This window comes from Capra hircus, assembly GCF_001704415.2.
Source record: "Capra hircus breed San Clemente chromosome X unlocalized genomic scaffold, ASM170441v1, whole genome shotgun sequence".
In the NCBI taxonomy this organism is placed as follows: domain Eukaryota; kingdom Metazoa; phylum Chordata; class Mammalia; order Artiodactyla; family Bovidae; genus Capra; species Capra hircus.
The window spans coordinates 35,363,712-35,384,907 of NW_017189516.1; the positions used below are offsets into that span (position 1 = coordinate 35,363,712).

General features: G+C 36.6%; 1 pseudogene; it reads left to right on the plus strand.

Moving 5' to 3' along the window:
* The first annotated feature begins 1,059 nt into the window (after window positions 1-1,059).
* LOC106503837 overlaps window positions 1,060-21,196 on the plus strand; it is a 42,581-nt pseudogene continuing 22,444 nt past the window's right edge.

A 21,196-nucleotide genomic window follows, 5' to 3' on the forward strand; every position in this document is an offset into this window, starting at 1 on the left:
TGGCTTAATCCATACATAAGACCTATTTTCCTCTCTGGGGGACATATTCTCTATGCAAAAGGCTGGTAAACATTAGGACAGATATAGTGAAAACTAAATTTATTGTACAGAGAAATATTTTACTCATCTGCTTCCACTGATGTCTTCTGTGCCTGTTTTTGAAATAATATAGTTCAGAAGTTTTATTGATCAGATTCAACATTTCTTGATGTGATCAACTCATAGCAACATCATTCTGACTTGATGGACATATTTCATTTTTCTCTGCCAGTCTTTTTTGTTTCCTAGATTTGAAGAGCAGATTAAGTCTATAAGTTTAGAACAAATAGTTGATCAGGATCTGTAAGGAAAATATATATGAGGATAGTTTCTCATTCTAGTTCACCATTTATTTCAATAATTGTAATCCTTTGGCTGAAAATACTATCCTGAAACCAAAGGGCATTCAAATATTTGTATTTTAGATATTATATGAGAGCATATGAAATATTTGTATTTAGAGTAAATGTGAGCATGCTTATGTGATCTGCAGTGATGACAAAAAATCTAAAATTGGCCTTTTATAAGGTAGCACTACTGCATTTCCTGGAGGAGAGCATGGCAACCCACTCCAGTATTCTTGCCTGGGAAATCCCATGGACAGAGGAGCCGGGCTGGCCAGGGTCCATAGGGTTGCAAAGAGTCAGACACAACTGCAGCAATTTAGCACGCATGCATGTGCTACTGTACTTGAAGGAAAAACTGAAATAATGGGCATAAATATTTTAATTTTTAAATGATGGAATGAAGTATATTGGAGTTCAGCAACAAAGACTTCTATATCCTTGACTGACAAGGCTATCATACTATCTGTTTGATATTAAATCTTCTTTATAATAGTCATGGTAATTCTCTTTGTATATAAGGAGAGTTTGGGTTCATCAAGTATATATTGTTTACTTTGTTATCCTAAATTTGTGGTTAATCTACTTTCATCTCTGCTCAAGTATCATCAATAATTTTCAGTTTTTTAAATTTTCCATTGCCTTTTCATCATTTTCAAGGTTCAGGCTACTACCAATGACCCTTTGGTTTTGCCCACAAGCAGGAGAGTACCAGGAAGAAAAGCAGGATGAGCACAAGGATCCAGGACTGAAGCCAGTGAAAAACAGGTAATGGACATACCTACATATAAAGATTTTCAACGAAGACTAAATTAGGTGGTATTTGGAAATTTCCTACAGAAAATGAACATTACAGAAGTCTTCTACACTAGTATGGTAGTAAGACATATGTCAATAAATGAAAGCTCTTTTGTAATCAACTTCCTCTAATTTGAATTCTAGACACTTAGACATTGCCACATTATTTTTAAATATCTACTCAAGAAATCATTTCCCACTTTTAGACATGAATAAAGAACACTGGATTTGGAGTTAAAATATCTGTTTCAGAAATGGCTGCATCTCAAAACAGTCCTGTGATATAAATTTAAGACAATTAATTTCTCTTGTGGTGATCCACACAGTCAAAGGCTTTGGCATAGTTAATAAAGCAGAAATAGATGTTTTTCTGGAATTCTCTTTCTTCTTCCATAATCCAGAAGATGTTGGCAATTTGATCTCTGGTTCCTCTGCCTTTTCTAAATCCAGCTTGAACATTTGGAAGTTCACGGTTCACTTACTGTTAAAGCCTGGCTTGGAGAATTTTGAGCATTACTTTACTAGAGTGTGAGATGAGTGCAATTGTTCAGTAGTTTGAGCATGCTTGGGCATTGCCTTTCTTTGTGATTAGAAAGAAAAATGACATTTTCCTGTCCTGTGGCCACTGCTGAGTTTTCCAAATTTGCTGACATATTGAGTACACCACTTTCACAGCATCATCTTTTAGAATTTGAAATTGCTCAACTGAAATTCCATCACCTCCTTAGCTTTGCTCATAATGATGCTTTCTAAGGCCCACTTGACTTCACATTCCAGGATGTCTGGCTCTAGGTGAGTGATCACACCATCGGGGTTATCTGGGTCGTGAAGATCTTTTTTGTATAGTTATTCTGTGTATTCTTGCCACCTCTTCTTAATATCTTCTTCTTCTGCCAGGTCCATACCATTTCTGTCCTTTATTGAACCCATCTTTGCATGACATTTTCCCTTCGTATCTCTGATTTTCTTGAAGAGATCTCTAGTCTTTCCCATTCTATTGTTCCCCTCTGTTTCTTTGCGCTGATCACTGAGGAAGGCTTTCTTCTCTCTCCTTGCCATTTTTTGGAAATCTGCAACCAAATGGGTATATCTTTCCTTTTCTCCTTTGTTTTTCACTTCTCTTCTTTTCACAGCTATTTGTAAGGCCTCCTCAGACAACCATTTTGCTTTTTTTCATTTCTTTTTCTTGGGGATGGTCTTGATCCCTGTCTCCTGTACAGTGTCATGAACCTCCATCCATAGTTCATCAGGCACTCTGTCTATTAGATCTAATCCCTTGAATCTATTTCTCACTTCCACTGTATAATCATAAGGGATTTGACTTAGGTCATACCTGAATGGTCTAGTAGTTTTCCCTACTTTTTTCAATTTAAGTCTAAATTTGGCAATAAGGAGTTAAAGATCTGAGCCACAGACCACTCCTGGTCTTCTTTTTGCTGACTGTATAGAGCGTCTCCATCTCTGGCTACAAAGAATATAATCAATCTGATTTTGGTATTGACCATCTGGTGATGTCCATGTGTAGAGTCTTCTGTGTTGCTGGAAGAGGATGTTTGCTATGACCAGCATGATCTCTTGGCAAAACTGTTAGCCTTTGACCTGCTTCATTTTGTACCCCAAGGCCAAATTTGCCTGTTCCTCCAGGTGTTTCTTGACTTCCTACTTTTCCATTCCAGTCCCCTGTAATGAAAGGACATGTTTTTGGGCTGTTAGTTCTAGAAGGTCTTGGAGGTCTTCATTGAACCGTTCAACTTCAGCTTCTTCAGCATTATTGTTTGGGGCATAGACTTGGATTATTGTGATATTAAATGATATTAAATGGTTTGCCTTGGAGATGAACAGAGATCATTCTGTCGTTTTTGAGATTGCATCCAAGTACTGCATTTTGGACTCTTTTGTTGACTATGATGGCTACTCCATTTCTTCTAAGGGATTCTTGCCCACAGCAGTAGATATAATGGTCATCTGAGTTAAATTCACCCGTTCCAGTCCATTTTAGTTCACTGATTCCTAAAATGTCATCATTCACTCTTACCATCTCCTGTTTGACCACTTCCAATTTGCCTTGATTCATGGACCTAACATTCCAGGTTCTTATGCAGTATTGCTCTTTACAGCATCAGACTTTGCCTCTATCCCCAGTCACATCCAAAACTGGGTGTTGTTTTTGCTTTGGCTCCATTTCTTCATTCATTCTGGAGTTAATTCCCCACTGATCTCCAGTAGGATTTTGGGCACTTACTGACCTGGGGAATTCATCTTTCAGTGTCCTATCTTTTTGCCTTTTCATATACCAGACCACCTGACCTGCCTCTTGAGAAATCTGTATGTAGGTCAGGAAGCAAGAGTTAGAACTGACATGGAACAACAGACTGGTTCCACATGGGAGAAGGAGTACATCAAGGCTGTATGTAGGTCAGGAAGTAAGAGTTAGAACTGACATGGAACAACAGACTGGTTCCAAATAGGAAAAGGAGTACATCAAGGCTGTATATTGTCACCCTGCTTATTTAGCTTATACAGAGTACATCATGAGAAACACTGGGTTGGATGAAGCCCAAGCTGGAATCAAGATTGCCGGGAGAAATAACAATTACCTCAGATATGCAGATGAATCACCCTTATGGCAGAAAGTGAAGAAGAACTAAAGAACCTCTTGATGAAAGTGAAAGAGGAGAGTGAAAGTTTGGCTTAAAGCTCAATATTCAGAAAACTAAGATTATGCATCTGGTCCATCATTTCATGGGAAATAGATGGGGAAACAGTGGAAATAGTGACAGATTTTAATTTTGGCGGGGCTCCAAAATCACTGTAGATGGTGACAGCAGCCATGAAATTAAAAGATGCTTGCTCCTTGGAAGGAAAGTTATGACCAACATAGACAGCATATTCAAAAGCAGAGACATTACTTTGCCAACAAAGGTCCGTCTAGTCAAGGCTATGGTTTTTCCAGTGGTCATGTATGGATGTGAGAGTTGGACTGTGAAGAAAGCTGAGCGCTGAAGAATTGATGCTTTTAAACTGTGATGTTGGAGAAGACTCTTGAGAGTCCCTCGGACTGCTCGAAGATCCAACCAGTCAATCATAAAGGAAATCAGTCCTAAGTATCCATTGGAAGGACTGATCCTGAAGCTGAAACTCCAGTATTTTGGCCACCTGATGTAAACAACTGACTCACTGGAATAGACCCCGATGCTGTGAAAGATTGAAGGTGGCAGGAGGAGAAGGGGATAACAGAGGATGAGATGGTTGGATGGCATCACCGACTCAATGGACATGCGTTTGAGTAAACTCCAGGAGCTGGTGATGGACAGGGAGGCTTGGCTGCAGAGTCACAAAGAGTCAGGCATGACTGAGAGACTGAACTGACCTGAATTAACTTTTCTAAATCATTCTCATTTATAGTATCAGAATAATACTTTATAATTGTAATGAAGTGAACTGAGATCATGAGTTATGAATATAAATACAATTTACAAGATGTAAGACACCTCAAGTTATAATTTAATTACACAAATATTGAACTCATCCAGGATATTTACATAGACTTCTTCAGAGAATGATATGGGAGTTTCCAAAGGAGATTTATTCAAGTAACCTCTCTTCCTACTCCATCTCCTATTTCATATGTTTTGTTGTTCTTCAGTCTGCTAAGTTGTGCCCAACTCTTTGCAACCCCATAGATTGCAATAAGCCAGGCTCCCTGTCCTCCACTATATTGCAGAGTTTGCTCAGTTCACGGCCATTGAGTTGGAGATGCTACCCAACCATCTCATCCTCGGCTGCCCTCTTCTCCTTTCAGTTCAGTTCAGTTCAGTTCAGTTCAGTTCAGTTCACTCACTCAGTCATGTCCGACTCTTTGCGACCCCATGAATTGCAGAATGCCAGGCCTACTTGTCCATCACCAACTCCCAGAGTTCACCCAAACTCATGTCCATTGAGTCGGTGATGCCATCCAGCCATCCCATCCTCTGTCCTCCCCTTCTCCTCCTGCCCCCAATCCTTCCCAGCATCAGAGTCTTTTCCAGTGAATCAACTCTTCGCATGAGGTGGCCAAAGTATAGGAGTTTCAGCTTTAGCATCAGTCCTTCCAATGAATACCCAGGACTGATATCTTTCAGAATGGACTAGTTGGATCTCCTTGCAGTCCAAGGGACTCTCAAGAGTCTTCTCCACACCACAGCTTAAAAGCATCAATTCTTCGGCACTCAGCCTTCTTCACAGTCCAACTTTCACATCCATACATGACCACTGGAAAAACCATAGCCTTGACTAGACAGACCTCAGTCGGCAAAGTAATGTCTCTGCTTTTGAATATGCTGTCTAGGTTGGTCATAACTTTTCTTCCAAGGAATAAGCATCTTTTAATTTCATGGCTGCAATCACCATCTTCAGTGATTTTGGAGCCCAGAAAAATAAAGTCTGACACTGTTTCCACTGTTTCCCCATCTATTTCCCATTAAGTGATGGGACCGGATGCCATGATCTTCGCTTGCTGAATGTTGAGCTTTAAGCCCACTTTTTCACTCTCCACTTTCACTTTCATCAAGAGGCTTTTTAGTTCCTCTTCACTTTCTGCCATAGGGGTGATTCATCTGCATATCTGAGGTTATTGATATTTCTCCCGGCAATCTTGATTCCAGCTTGTGCTTCTTCCAGACCAGCGTTTCTCATGCTGTATTCTGCATACAAGTTAAATAAGCAGGGTGACAATATACAGCCTTGATGCACTCCTTTTCCTATTTGGAACCAGTCTGTTGTTCCATGTCCAGTTCTAACTGTTGCTTCCTGATCTGCATATAGGTTTCTCAAGAGGCAGGTCAGGTGGTCTGGTATTCCCATCTCTTTCAGAATTTTCCACAGCTTATTGTGATCCACACAGTCAAAGGCTTTGGCATAGTCAACAAAGCAGAAATAGAAGTTTTCTGGAACTCTCTTGCTTCTTTCATGATCCAGCGAATGTTGGCAATTTGATCTCTGGTTCCTCTGCCTTTTCTAAAACCAGCTTGAACATCAGAATGTTCACGGTTCACAAATTGCTCAAGCCTGGTTTGGAGAATTTTGAGCATTACTTTACTAGCGTGTGAGATGAGTGTAATTGTTCGGTAGTTTGAGCATTCTTTGGCATAGCCTTTCTTTGGGATGAAATGAAAACTGACCTTTTCCAGTCCTGTGGCCACTGCTGGGTTTTCCAAATTTGCTGGCATATTGAGTGCAGCACTTTCACAGCATCATCTTTCAGGATTTGAAAGAGCTCAACTGGAATTCCATCACCTCCACTAGCTTTGTTCATAGTGATGCTTTCTAAGGCCCACTTGACTTCACATTCCAGGATGTCTGGCTCTAGGTGAGTGATCACACCATCTTCCCCTTTAGCCAGATATTTCTCTCTTTTTTTGGCAAGGAGACGGACAAAAACAGCCTCAAGGGGCTTCAATGCTTTAAAACAAACATTAATTTCTTTAGAATACTATCACACCAGTTAGAGCCACACTTAGTTGTACTTTTAAAGCAGCTATTTAGTTTACTTATTCTGTGTAGGATAAGCCACTGGAATAATTTCAAAACTAAATTTGATGTCTGGTTATCCTTTCTAGTGTTGGGGCAAATTATTATCAGTATAGGGGAGAAGGTTATCTTTTCTTTTTTTTTTTAATCACTCTGATCATATTAGCTGTGTTTTGAAGTATTCTTGTGAGGCTAGACTATTTGTGGAACTACAGTGAAAATTCATGGACTCAGGCTTCAAATGTAAGCTTACCCTAGAGAGATTTGACTAGTTGGTTGAAACTTATTAGTAATGAGTTTAAATTATCTGTTATGGAAGAATGAAATATGTTCTGTTCTATGGTCTCAGGCTACATTCGAAATTTAGCTAATCATCTCAGCATGGTAAGCCAGACTGAACTGGATGAATCAGCAGAAATAAATCTCCATGACTACGAAAATTATATGCCCTACTGGTCTAAATTAGTATCATTATGTTTTGATATGGAGAAAAGCAAATGGATTTTGAATACAAACTGATAAACTTCAAGCTGACCAAATTTCCCATACTTCCTCTGATATCTGGTTGGTTATTTCTAAGTTCTAAATTATACCTCTAAGTCAGAGTCATGTTCATAATAATAATAATAAAAAAGTAGAATAACACTTTATTAATAAGATTCCCATGTTTGGAAATGATTGATTCTAGGATGTACCTCATATGAGACTGAGAGATCATATGTATGATCAAGATTTTCAAATCCCACTAGCATCCCTAGCAACAAACATTTCTTCAGTGACTGGTAACAAGTCAGAAGATTTTGGTTGAGCATCAAGGATCAACTCTAAAAACCACCCAAAATACCTGTTGTTCAAGCAAGTCTAAATTTATTACATTTAATGCATTGAAGGAGAACATCTTGTCAGAGGGTTAGTGATGTCTCAAAATGGGGGAAATTAGGAAAATATAACTCATAGGGTTTTATGGCTTGGGATGGATGACTTTAAGGTACGCTTTGTAATGTGGAGAATTGGCTCAGAGTGGGCAGCATTTACAATATAATAGCTTTCAATTGATAGGTACAGTGAAGCAAGGGCTTGAAATTCTCTTGATAAGTAAGCTTAGTCTTGATTTAAAAAAAAAGGTTTTTAGTTGAGTCATAGTTTTACCTTTGAGGAGTGGATATTTCTTGGTGCAAGAGCTAACGTACTTTTCCTTGGTATCAGTACAATTTTACATAGGGCAAGAAAGTATGCCTGGTTTCAGTATTGTTTAACACAAGGGCAAGAACTAATATTGGTTTTAGTTAATTAAAAATGAGATGAATTGCTGTGGCCAAAACTTCCAGAACTATGTTGAATAGTAGCGGTGAAAGTGGACACCCTTGTCTTGTTCCTGACTTTAGGGGAAATGCTTTCAATTTTTCACCATTGAGGATAATGTTTGCTGTGGGTTTGTCATATATAGCTTTTATTATGTTGAGGTATGTTCCTTCTATTCCTGCTTTCTGGAGAGTTTTTATCATAAATGGATGTTGAATTTTGTCAAAGGCCTTCTCTGCATCTATTGAGATAATCATATGGTTTTTATTTTTCAATTTGTTAATGTGGTGAATTACATTGATTGATTTGCAGATATTGAAGAATCCTTGCATCCCTGGGATAAAGCCCACTTGGTCATGGTGTATGATCTTTTTAATGTGTTGTTGGATTCTGATTGCTAGAATTTTGTTGAGGATTTTTGCATCTATGTTCATCAGTGATATTGGCCTGTAGTTTTCCTTTTTTGTGACATCTTTGTCAGGTTTTGGTATTAGGGTGATGGTGGCCTCATAGAATGAGTTTGGAAGTTTACCTTCCTCTGCAATTTTCTGGAAGAGTTTGAGGAGGATAGGTGTTAGCTCTTCTCGAAATTTTTGGTAGAATTCAGCTGTGAAGCCGTCTGGACCTGGGCTTTTGTTTGCTGGAAGATTTCTGATTACCGTTTCAATTTCCGTGCTTGTGATGGGTCTGTTAAGATTTTCTATTTCTTCCTGGTTCAGTTTTGGAAAATTGTACTTTTCTAAGAATTTGTCCATTTCTTCCACGTTGTCCATTTTATTGGCATACAACTGCTGATAGTAGTCTCTTATGATCCTTTGTATTTCTGTGTTGTCTGTTGTGATCTCTCCATTTTCATTTCTAATTTTATTGATTTGATTTTTCTCTCTTTGCTTCTTGATGAGTCTGGCTAATGGTTTGTCAATTTTATTTATCCTTTCAAACTAGAATTGAAAGAGACGCATGTACCCCAATGTTCATCGCAGCACTGTTTATAATAGCCAGGACATGGAAACAACCTAGATGTCCATCAGCAGATGAATGGATAAGAAAGCTGTGGTACATATACACAATGGAGTATTACTCAGCCATTAAAAAGAATTCATTTGAATCAGTTCTGATGAGATGGATGAAACTGGAGCCGATTATACAGAGTGAAGTAAGCCAGAAAGAAAAACACCAATACAGTATACTAACACATATATATGGAATTTAGGAAGATGGCAATGACGACCCTGTATGCAAGACAGGAAGAAAGACACAGATGTGTATAACGGACTTTTGGACTCAGAGGGAGAGGGAGAGGGTGGGATGATTTGGGAGAATGGGAATTCCAACATGTATACTGTCATGTAAGAATTGAATTGCCAGTCCATGTCTGACGTAGGGTGCAGCTTGCTTGGGGCTGGTGCATGGGGATGACCCAGAGAGATGTTGTGGGGAGGGAGGTGGGAGGGGGGTTCATGTTTGGGAACGCATGTAAGAATTAAAGATTTTAAAATTTAAAAAATAAAAAAAATAAAATTAAAAAAAATGAGATGAAGAGTAAGTAAATCTTTACAGAACCACCTAATGACAAAAATTATCTTAATGAGATTGTTGCATCTACCTCATTGCAAAGAAATTACTCTCCTCAGTTGTATTATTCTTAGTTAATTCTTTCTATGTCTACCCTATGCCTTTTTGAATGTAACTGAATGGACTGAGAGAGCAATTACTCCTTTTCTGAGGTAGTCAATACTCTATATCAATTTCAATTCACTATTTTTGGTACTCAAGAGCTTTTGTATGTGTATATCTGCCTAACTTATTTTTCCATACTCCATATCAGAGGCTGAAAGCAGTAAAAGAAGACTGTGAATTTTTTCATCTTTCTGTTAATTGATACTTTTGGCATTTCAAATGTTGATACTGTATCATGCATAGGTTAAAAAAAACTTTCACTTTTTGAAGTTTATTATTTCAAGTTTTGATTGGGAGATCAAATTTCTTTTTGGCTACACCATCTTCCATGCAATGTTATAGACTTTTGCTCTTTCTACCTTGCTTCATTAGTCCAAGATAGAAGGCATTCTATCTTGAAGGAAACTCATAGAAGTCCCTTTTATTCCATTTGCTCTGTTGATTTGGTTTTTAAAATAGTTTTTCATTCCTTTGCTGTCATTTTATTGGGTTTTAGGAAGAAAGGAGAAAAGAATGTATACTCGGTCTATCATCTTGACTGAAAGATGTTTTGTTAATTTTACATATCAATTGGGATATTCTGTTTATTTTTAACTGATTATTAAGTAAAGAAACCTCTACTATCCTAAAATATATTGTACATTTTAATGGAAAGTAATATAGAAATGGTGAAATGGTGAAAAAATAACTCTAGATTTAGATTAATTCAGTTCTAGTGTTAGTTTTGATGATTCTAGCTATATGAAGTTAAACAAGTTACTTACCCATTTCAATTTCAGTACCTCATCTGTGAAACAGTCATGTTACTTTGTACACCCTTCTAGGAACCTTCCAGTGCTAATGTTCTGATTCTGTTTCATCCCAAGACAAGGCATCTTGATTAGCTATTTGAGTACAGAACAATTTGATGATTTTAATATAAATTTTAGGAACCTGTCTATGAAATTTGCTCAGTCGTGTCTGACTCTTTGCAACCCCATAGACTATATAGTCCATGGAATTCTCTAGGCCAGAATACTGGAGTGGGTAGTCTTTCCCTTTTCCAGGGGATCTTCTCAACTCAGGGATCAAACCCAGGTCTCCCATATTGTAAGTGGATTCTTTACTAGCTGAGCCATAAGGGAAGCGCAATTTTAGGAATATTATATCTCAAATCCAAGCTTTTGAGTTTTAAGTTATAGGTCTACATGGTTTAAAATCTTTTAGTGCTTTTATAGATATAGGTTGATATAGATATAGAACGATATAGATATAGAACAACCAGATGATGAGAATTCAATTCTGACACTAACTGGTGTTAGTATCAAACTCCATAGGTAAGGACTCAGTCCCACAAGAATGCCCTTACTTAAGATTCCAGTCATAAGTATCCAAGTTATCCACACTGTCCAACTTGGCTCCTAAGCTGGGGTTTTTTTTACAACCCCCTCAAGTTTGAAAATTTGGTAGAATGTCTCACATAACTCAAGAAAAAGTATACTTACTATTATAGTTTGTTATAAAGGATATAAATAACAGTCAGATGAGAGGTACATAGGGCAAGGGCAGGAAGAGTCCTGAGTACAGGAACCTCTGCTCCATGGAGTTGGAGTGTGCCATTTCCTAGCATGTGGATGTGTTCTTTATTTCCTAAGTTCTCAGAACTCTGTTATTTTGGGGATTTATGGAGGATTCACTACATAAGCATCAGTGATTAGCTCAATATCTAGCCCTTCTCCACTCTCTGGAAGTTGGGGAGTGAGAATGAAAATTCCAAGTTTTTAACCAGGGCTCGATCTTTCTGGGACCATTTCCAGCCTAAAACTATTTAGGAGACTGCCAGGAATCACCTGACTAGAACAAAATATATTCCTATCACTCTTATCAGTTAGAAAACTAAGGGTTGTGGGAGCTCTGCCAGGAAATGGAGACAAAGATGAAATATTTTTCTTCTTTATAATACATTATATATATATATTATATATTTGCATATATATGTATATTGATTTCCCATTTTAAAAATTGGTAGAAATGTCTCATTTTACTTTAATGCCATGAATTTTAATTCACTTCTTTATTAAAGAAAGTTTTACAAGAAACTGATTAGACTACATAAGTAAACAGTATCTAGAATTGTATACACCTACTCAACTGATTTCATCAGGGTAATAAAATACTCCCTTGTGGTATATTAGATACTTTGGGAAGCTATGTTGACTTGTCAAGTCACCAGGGTACCATTTAGTAAATTGCAACTTCAATGGATTATTAACTTTTTACATAATATATTTCAATTAAAACAAAATTGGATCTCTATAAAATCAAATGGCTGATGCTGAGTTTAGTCTATGAGCAGGAAAGTAAGCACTGGAAATGTTGCTTAAAGGCATATTACCTACAAGAAATTAAATCACTTCAGAAGTGAGCTAATCATATATAGAAGGAATGGATACATATCCTAACACTTCATCTTCCTTAGAGATTCTCCCAGATCTTACCTTTAAAAAATACAGCTTTACAAAGTAATCCTCACCTGAATACTATAAAAATAATTGCTTTAAAAAATTCAGCATGGAAGGTATTGGTATTAGTTTCCCCTCACATAGCTATTTCAGTAAGTTGGAATTCTTCAGACCTGCTATACTCGCAAAGTTAGATTGTCTCACTGCATGTAAACTATACTCCGCTAACTATTGACTCATTTTCAAAATAGAATTAACTATTTCTTACCCACTAAGGGCCCATTTGAATGCATTGAACAGCAGTTATTGCAACCCACATCACCTCAACTTTCACATACTGGCTTCGTTTTGAACTGTAATTCAAAGCCTCTCTGGATTCACTGAATTTTATAGACAGAAGAGACATTTTGTTAAATTTATTTATGATATTTTTGACTGATTGATTTTTGTTATACTCCTTTGAGTAGTATTCTGAGCATGTTGAAGTTAGGCTAGGCTAAGCTATGATGTTTGGTAGGCTAGGAATATTAAACACATTTTTGAATTATGATATTGGACTTCCCAGTTGGCTCAGTGTTAAAGAATCTGCCTGCCAATGCAGGAGCTGCAGGAGATGTGGATGAGATCCCTGGGTCAGGAAGACTCCTAGTGGAGGAAATGGCAACCCACTCCACTGAGGTTATGGCTCTATAGTAATTGTACAAGTTGCATTCTTTCAGGGTGTTCATAATATAATTGGGGACATAATGTATATGAAACATTAGTTGGTCTTCCTTATATTTCTCAGAAAAGATATTTTTTCTCTATAAATTTTTAAAATGTAATGTATGAGATAAACTGTGACCCACATCTTGGATATTTATGGCCTTGAATAGTTTCCTCACATATTTAATAGGTACCTGATGGTATGTAACTTCCAAAGCTAGGTCATAAAATGCATTGCAGTTTCTACCTTGCTTTTGTTTGGATCACTTCTGGGAGAAGCCAGCTAATACATGATGAGAAAACTCCGGCAGTCCATGAATAGGTACACTGTAGAAGAACTGAATTCTCTTGGCAATAGCCAGCACTAGCCATGAAAGTGAAAACAGATTCTCTAGCATCATTCAGTGATTTTTTTTTTTTTTTTTTTTGGTGCCTGTTCGGCTTACTTGCAGGATCTTAGTTTCCAGACAAGGGACTGAACCCAGGTCACGGCAGTGAAAGTGCCAAGTTCTAATCACTGGATAACCAGGGAATTCTCCATTCAGTATATTCTGAAGATGAAGGAAGCCTTGGCTGACATCTGACTGAACCTCATGAGAGACCCTAAGACAGATCCATACTACTAAGCTGCTCCTAAATTTCTGCCCAACCAGGTTTAGGATAATGTACAGCAGTAGATAAATATTACATCATAGAAAAGATTATATGTAACATCATATATATTGGAGAAGGCAATAGCACCCCACTCCAGTACTCTTGCCTGGAAAATCCCATGTATGGAGGAGCCTGGTAGGCTGTAGTCCATGGGGTCACTAAGGGTCGGACATGACTGAGCGACTTCACTTTCACTTTTCAGTTTCATGCATTGGAGAAGGAAATGGCAACCCACTCCAGTGCTCTTGCCTGGAGAATCCCAGGGACGGGGGAACCTGGTGGGCTGTCGTCTATGGGGTTGCACAGAGCCGGACACGACTGAAGCGACTTAGCAGCAGCAGCAGCAGCAGCAACATCATATATATTATTATAAAACATGGTAATAAACAACAGTGATACTACCCTTCCCAAAATTTGTAAAATAGGACAATATCATATATGTTAGTACAGCACTTTTAAATTAGTATTGATTAGTACTGCATGTTTTATGGCAGAATATGTGCCCTCATCCAACTTTTTTGTTTCTTTTACAGGACTGGCTAGGCTATTCCCTTTGCCATTTCCTATACATTTTATTTTTGATTATCCCAGGGTCAAGATCTTGGGATCTATGAAAGACACTTTTGGGATACTCATCTGGATTGCATTTTGGACAATTGAATATTTGGCATTGAATCTTCTTGACCATTAACTTCATTTGCCTAGGTCTTTTAGTAACTGTTTATAACATTCCTCACACATGTTTCACACATCTTTTGTTGGATTTACAATTAGGCACCATACATGGCCATAGAAGTTGCTCTTCATTAGCTTATTTCATTAAATTTTAATTCCAGATTTTCTTTTTTTAATATAAATTTATTTATTTTAATTGGAGGTTAATTACTTTACAATATTGTATTGGTTTTGCCATACATCAACATGAATCCTTTTGGACTCTGTGGGAGAGGGAGAGGGTGGGATGATTTGGGAGAATGGCATTGAAACATGTGTAATTCCAGATTTTCATTGCCTTATTCATCCCAGAGGTAGAACAAAATGATCATTTTAATTTTCTTTAGGAAAACAAAATAACTTATTATTTTTCTTCTTACTATTGTTCAGCTTATTCAGACCTTACATAAAAAAATCATTTCTAATACTAGAACTCAAACTGACTTTTGCAACCAGATCCTAATGATGAGCAAAAAATTCACTTATTCAATGCTAAATATTTCTGGCTCATACTTCTTTTTTTAGGTGACCTTAAAATAATGTAATATATGACATTCCCCATGTGTTGCCAAATATGATGGTAAATGTTCTGTAATAAAATTATGTAGGCTAAATTAGAGGAGATAAACAAAAGTGTTATGTAAGGCAAAATATGAGAAAACATTTCAATATGTTTAATATGCTTTATCATTTCTTTCATTATTATCCTGTTAGTTATTTACTACTGAAAAGAGATAAACTGTATACCATCCAGTCAACTTATTGACTATTACCTATAGAATATGTATGTACCTATATTCTGCATAAGGAAAAAAAAGTTCGTTTATGTAACAGCTGCTCTGTGTAGAGTTAATAGTAGTAAACCTTAAGTTCTAATCCAGACCAACCATGAATCTTTGCTTCAGAGTACACATAAAATATTGTGTCATAATTCTTAAATTTGTAATCAAAGATTTTTATCAATAAATATTATGAAATTGATGAGAAGGTAAATAATTTCCTAAGACAAAGTAGCTATGAAATCTAAACAAAGATTTCTTAGTTTCTTGCCTTTTCGTTAACAGCATCACAAATGACTTGGAAAATCAGTCTAGAGATAAGTTTAATAAACTGCCTTTTCCCTTATTCTTGAAGGCAATCATTCTTGAGAAATAATCTGGCATCACCTGTCTTTGAATATCATAAGAAAGGCAGCATTTGATTAAAAGTCTTGATTCTGGATTAGTCTTGGATTGATCAAGAGTCATCCTTTTCACAATCCTCATTAGCGTGTATAAGCAAGTATGTGTGAACACTATCTTCTCTTTTAGGTCTGCAGTCTTTTCTGGTAGAGAAATCCATTGTGCTTCTCCATTTCAGCCATACTTACTATGACTTTTGTTTTTAATAACTGGTATACCAGAAGCAAGGCATAAGTAACCTCTCAGAGAAGCTAAGGAAGGATCAGTGGAATGAAAATGGAAACCAATGGGAATTCCACAGTAATTACAGAATAAAAGATTATATATAGGTGCTGCTTCTTAGTCAGCCTTCAATGCCCAATGTAAGGATGTTTCTCAAAGGATGTTCTCTGATTCTTTTTGAGCTGCATGAAACCAGTGTTTTGGCTCTTCAGCCCCTAGTCCTGCAAGACCCAGGAATGGGGGCCTCTTTACATCTGCTTGTTCTACTCCAAGGAATTTATAAAAGAAGTTTCAATAATTGCTTTCTGAGTCTTGCTATCACAAAAGCCACCATGTGGCAACTTAGCATAGCACAAAAAAGTCTTCTAATATCTAAAGAGGTACTTTTTAATGTTTCTATGTTTATTTTTGACTTATTGTTGAGGTAAATGAAACTGTAAGCTCTCACAGTGCTGGAGTGTATAACTGAGAAAAGCTTTTTGTGATTTGACATCTTTTCCTATCTCTGGAGTGTATTAATGATTCAATTATATAGTCTTAAAAATTATTGGAGCTTTATTTTAATGAATTCATAGAGATTTAGAAATGCTTCTCTTTATCTAGCAGTTCTAAACATCTACAAAGAAAAAAAAGAAAATAAAACTTATCATGTGCTAGCTTTTAAGAGAAAAAGAAAAACTTCTTACAGAAATTTTGAGCATATTTATACAGAAACTCAAGTTCATATATTCAAGGTGAATCTTTTTTACAACTTAGGCTAGTTTCAGAACACTTATATGACTTTTTTTCTAATTTTTATGTGTTAAATATAACACAATCAATGAATTTTATTTTTATTATATTTAGATTTGTTTTTTCATGAATAGTGATTCTGAGCTCCATAAACTTTTTATACTGGCTTATTGATCAGATAAATAAATTTAGTTCTATACACTGAATAGGATTGTGAAAAAGTGAAAACTGTGTGTTCATAATTTGGGATTCCCAGGTGGCTCAGAGGTAAAGAATCCACCTGCCAATGCAGGAGGCATTGGAGATGTGGGTTTGATCCCTGGATCGGGAAGATCCCCTAGAGGAGGAAATGGCAACCCACTCCAGTATTCTTGCCTGGAAAATTCCATGGACCGAGGAGCCTGGTGGGCTGCAGTCCACGGGGTTATAGAGAATCAGAGTTAGTCATGTTGATTAAAGGATATAGTTACTGTGGGTAACTGAGACTGTACTAAATTAACAGTAGCAGAAAAGCACAACTGCATGTACAAGGTAATGAATGGGAGGTGTTTTATTTAAAAAATGAGAGTGGTTTGTAAAATAAAGTGTCTGTTTCAAAAAGTGAATGATTAGTAAAAGACATAACCTGGATAGACATAGAAAGTTGCAGATTTTTGCAGGGAAAAAAATCTAGTCCTCACTTATAATAACTGCAGATAATAGAGTGAAAAGAGGCATTGAAATGTATTAACATTTTGACAAATTTTGCTAAATGTTGATGGGCTTACTAGCAAGATGATTTGTTAAGAAAGGAGCTCCTGAATCTTATTTGGTTTTCTCTTTGTTAAAATGAAAATTGATCTTGAAGTTTTTAGTCTTAACAAGGAGTAGTAAAAAGGTTACTCTTTATGTAATCTACTCAGAAAGCAATAGATTTAGTATCTCAACCAGAAAAAATTTCACTGCTCTGTGTTGAACTTATTGATCTCTGTAACAGGAATAAGCATTTTTTTTTTTTTCTGTAAAGGGCCAGATGATAAATATTTTAGGCTTGGCATATTAGAAGGACTGTAAGATTTGTCACACTACTCTATCACTGTAGTGGGAAAGCAGCCATAAATAAGCATATAAATGATTAAGTGTGGCCATGTTCAATAAAACGTCATTAATGAACACTGGAATGTCATATAACTTTCACATGTCACAAAATGTTATTCCTATTTTAATGTTTTAAACATTAAAATATATAAAAATTATTATCAGCTTATAAACTATACCCATGAATTCATGGCTAGATTGATCAGTCATGGTTTGCTAATGTCTATGATAGGTTAAAAAAATAACAGGACATTTTTGAAAGAGCTAAAATTTCTTACAACCACATAACCATTTCCTATACTTATTTTAAAATATAATATTGTCACTTTGATTTAAATAGATGGGCAAATATTGTTTCACAGGTGCCCATCATTCCATCTTAATCAAGTACTCAGATCTCCTCTGATAATTATTTTGATTTTGTCTTCTCAGGATCAGATTCTTAATTTAAAAAAATTAAAATATCTTTGCACCTGGAAGTATCTTTGAGATTTCCCAGTGCATCCAAGCAAATCACAAAGATTTCTTCTTATTAAGAGAAAATAAATATTTAGGGTTATTTGATTCTCTCCATATTTATTAATTAGCTCAATATTATTATAAGAGATAAATGAGAATAATAATGATAAAATGGGAAGAGCTCATTCTTACCTAGGTTAATTTTGCAGATGTAAAATGCTTTTAATAATAAAATGTAGGAGTATTTGTCAGTATCCTCATTATTCATATCTTATTCTTACCCCCAAGGGAAGAGAATTGAAAATTTTATGAAATAGTTATGTCCTGTACACTCCAATGGCTCTTTTCCATTTTGGTATTAATGATTACTGTAATAAATTAACAACAGCCATTTACTCTCATAGACAGGTGAACTTTGCTTTCCCCTAGTTCTTACTTAAATACTCAATGGTTGGAACTCATTAATTTCAACAGAGTCAGTTTTCATGTCTCTACCAGCTATCTTAACTGGTACCTCAAAGAAGACAGAAAAGATATCTGAAGATTATTAAGCATATGTCACTTAGAATCCTTTCCACCTATACTAGAGGACTGACTCAAGCTTTCCAGGACATTTTTATTTCATAATGAGATGCCTTCTTAAAAACCAACTGCTGATTTGAAATCCAAGGGAACCAAAATTAATTATATTGGACTAAACAAACTAATGGGAAAATCTTAATAGTAGTTATTTGTTTGGAATATTGCTTATGTAGTTTTAATGCTCTACTGACTGATGAATATTTAAGAATTCACTTTTTCTTTCAGATCTCTGACCCTCAATTTAGAATATTATGCTTTTATAATGGAAATGAAATATTTAAAAATGGAATCTAAGAACCAAATATTTTAAATGAGTTTTCTTATTTATTTTTTTTAGTAATAGTTATATAAAAAAATTAATAAAGAGAAACCTCAGTTGAATAGAGTAGGGTGACCAGAGAGGGAGCTTTCACACGCTGCATGGATAGCAGAGACCAATAGGAAAAAGAGAGTCCTCTTTTTCCTGGCAAGGACTCAACCAATGAAAAGCTCTGGACCCTTTATTTACTACAGCCCTCTCCCAACTTCCTTTTCCTCTCTGTAAAAGTGTTCTTCTTCTTTACCCTGCAGGGTGACTTTACTATGGCTCATCATTGTTGTAGACACCAAATTGCAATTCTCTGCTGATACTGAGCAGTTACATCTTCGCTGGAGAAATATCTGGCAACTTATTCATTTCAGGTCAACATTTTAGTGGCCCATATGGGGACCAGAGAAGACAGCTAGTGGTTGTGGGTCTGGTGAGCACAAGGTGCAGTACCTAAAACTGAGTCCAATGTCACTCATTGATTTTCTCACTGACCCTGGAGTTTGAATGTATGTCTTTCTCCTGGGTCATAGCTCATGTTCTCTTTGTGTTTAATGTTCTCTAGGCTTTATTTGTAATCTATTTAAACGTTTCTGGTTAAGGCTTTGTTCTGTATGCGAGTACTTGTTTGATAATTTGCTCTTATCTTAAGATCAGACCATTTCAATCAAAGCTGGCTGAAAATGCCTTTGCCCCAATTCCTTTGGGAAGGGGCTGCTTTGAATAAAACTGTGCCAGTTTTTCAGCCCTTTGGCCTGTTTCTTTGGACGGGCTGTCCTCTGGAGAGTGGCTAAAAAATGCCATGTTCTCCAGAACAAGGCTGTCTCCTTATGACTGGCTGGGATCAGCTTGAAAGCTGTGTAAATTGAGCTGTTTGAAGATTGATCTTTACTCTAGAGGAAAAATAACTGAGAAGGGAACCCTAGTTATCTAAATATCTTGAAACCTTCTCCCCAACTCTAGCTTTTATGTTTAAAAACCATGGCCCTTTTTCATGTGCATTTCTAACTAAATGGACTGGCCCAACCAAAGGGAACTTAGAGTATCAGTGTCCATACAGGGTGTGGGTTCAATCTGGGCCCCCAAGCAATAAACACTATTATCACTTGACATTCTATTGCTTCTAATCCTGTTGTTATTAACTTTGTTTTTACTACCATCCATTCCCACCAGAAATAAATTCTTTACTATAATCTATTTATGCAGTGCATTCTTTACTATCCCAGTAGATGAAACTAGTCAATACCTTTTTGCCTTCATGTCAGAAGAAAAACAATTCACCTGACAGTAATGCCTCAGGGTTTTACTGAGAGTCCTTATTTCTAGCAAATACTGAAGGCTGATCTGGATAACATAAATTTCCCTAGAATCTCTACTTTGTTGCCATGTATGGATGATTTGCTTTCTTGCTCACCTTCTTAAGCCTCTCCACAGGAAGACAGGATCCAGTTGCTAAGGATATTAGCCTTAAAGGGACATAAGGTCATCAAAGAAAAAATGCAGTTTGCCCAAAATCTGCTTCATTGTTTAGGGCATCTAATATTGACAAATTCAGACTTAAATTGAAGAAAGTAGGGAAAACCACTAGACCATTCAGGTATGACCTAAATCAAATCCCTTATGATTATACAGTGGAAGTGGGAAATAGATTTAAGGGATTAGATCTGATAGAGTGCCTGAAGAACTATGGATGGAGGTTCGTGACATTGTACAGGAGACAGGGATCAAGACCATCCCCATGGAAAAAAAATGCAAAAAACCAAAATGGCTGTCTGGGGAGGCCTTACAAATAGCTGTGAAAAGAAGAGAAGTGAAAAGCAAAGGAGAAAAGGAAAGATATAAGCATTTGAATGCAGAGTTCCAAAGAATAACAAGAAGAGATAAGAAAGACTTCCTCAGGGATCAATGCAAACAAATAGAGGAAAACAACAGAATGGGAAAGACGAGAGATCTCTTCAAGAAAATTAGAGATACCAAGGGAACATTTCATGCAAAGATAGGCTCGATAAAGGACAGAAATTGTATGGACCCAACAGAAGCAGAAGATACTAAGAAGAGGTGGCAAGAATACACAGAAGAACTGTACGAAAAAGATCTTCACAACCCAGATAATCATGATGGTGTGATCACTCATGTAGAGGCAGACATCCTGGAATGTGAAGTCAAGTGGGCCTAAGAAGCATCACTCCGAACAAAGCTAGTGGAGGTGATGGAATTCCAGTTGAGCTATATCAAATCCTGAAAGATGATGCTGTGAAAGTGCTGTACTCAATATGCCAGCAAATTTGGAAAACTCAGCAGTGGCCACAGGACTAGAAAAGATCAGTTTTCATTCCAATCCCAAAGAAAAGCAATGCCAAAGAATGCTAAAACTACCGCGTAATTGCACTCATCTCACATGTTAGTAAAGTAATGCTCAAAATTCTCCAAACCAGGCTTCAGCAATACGTG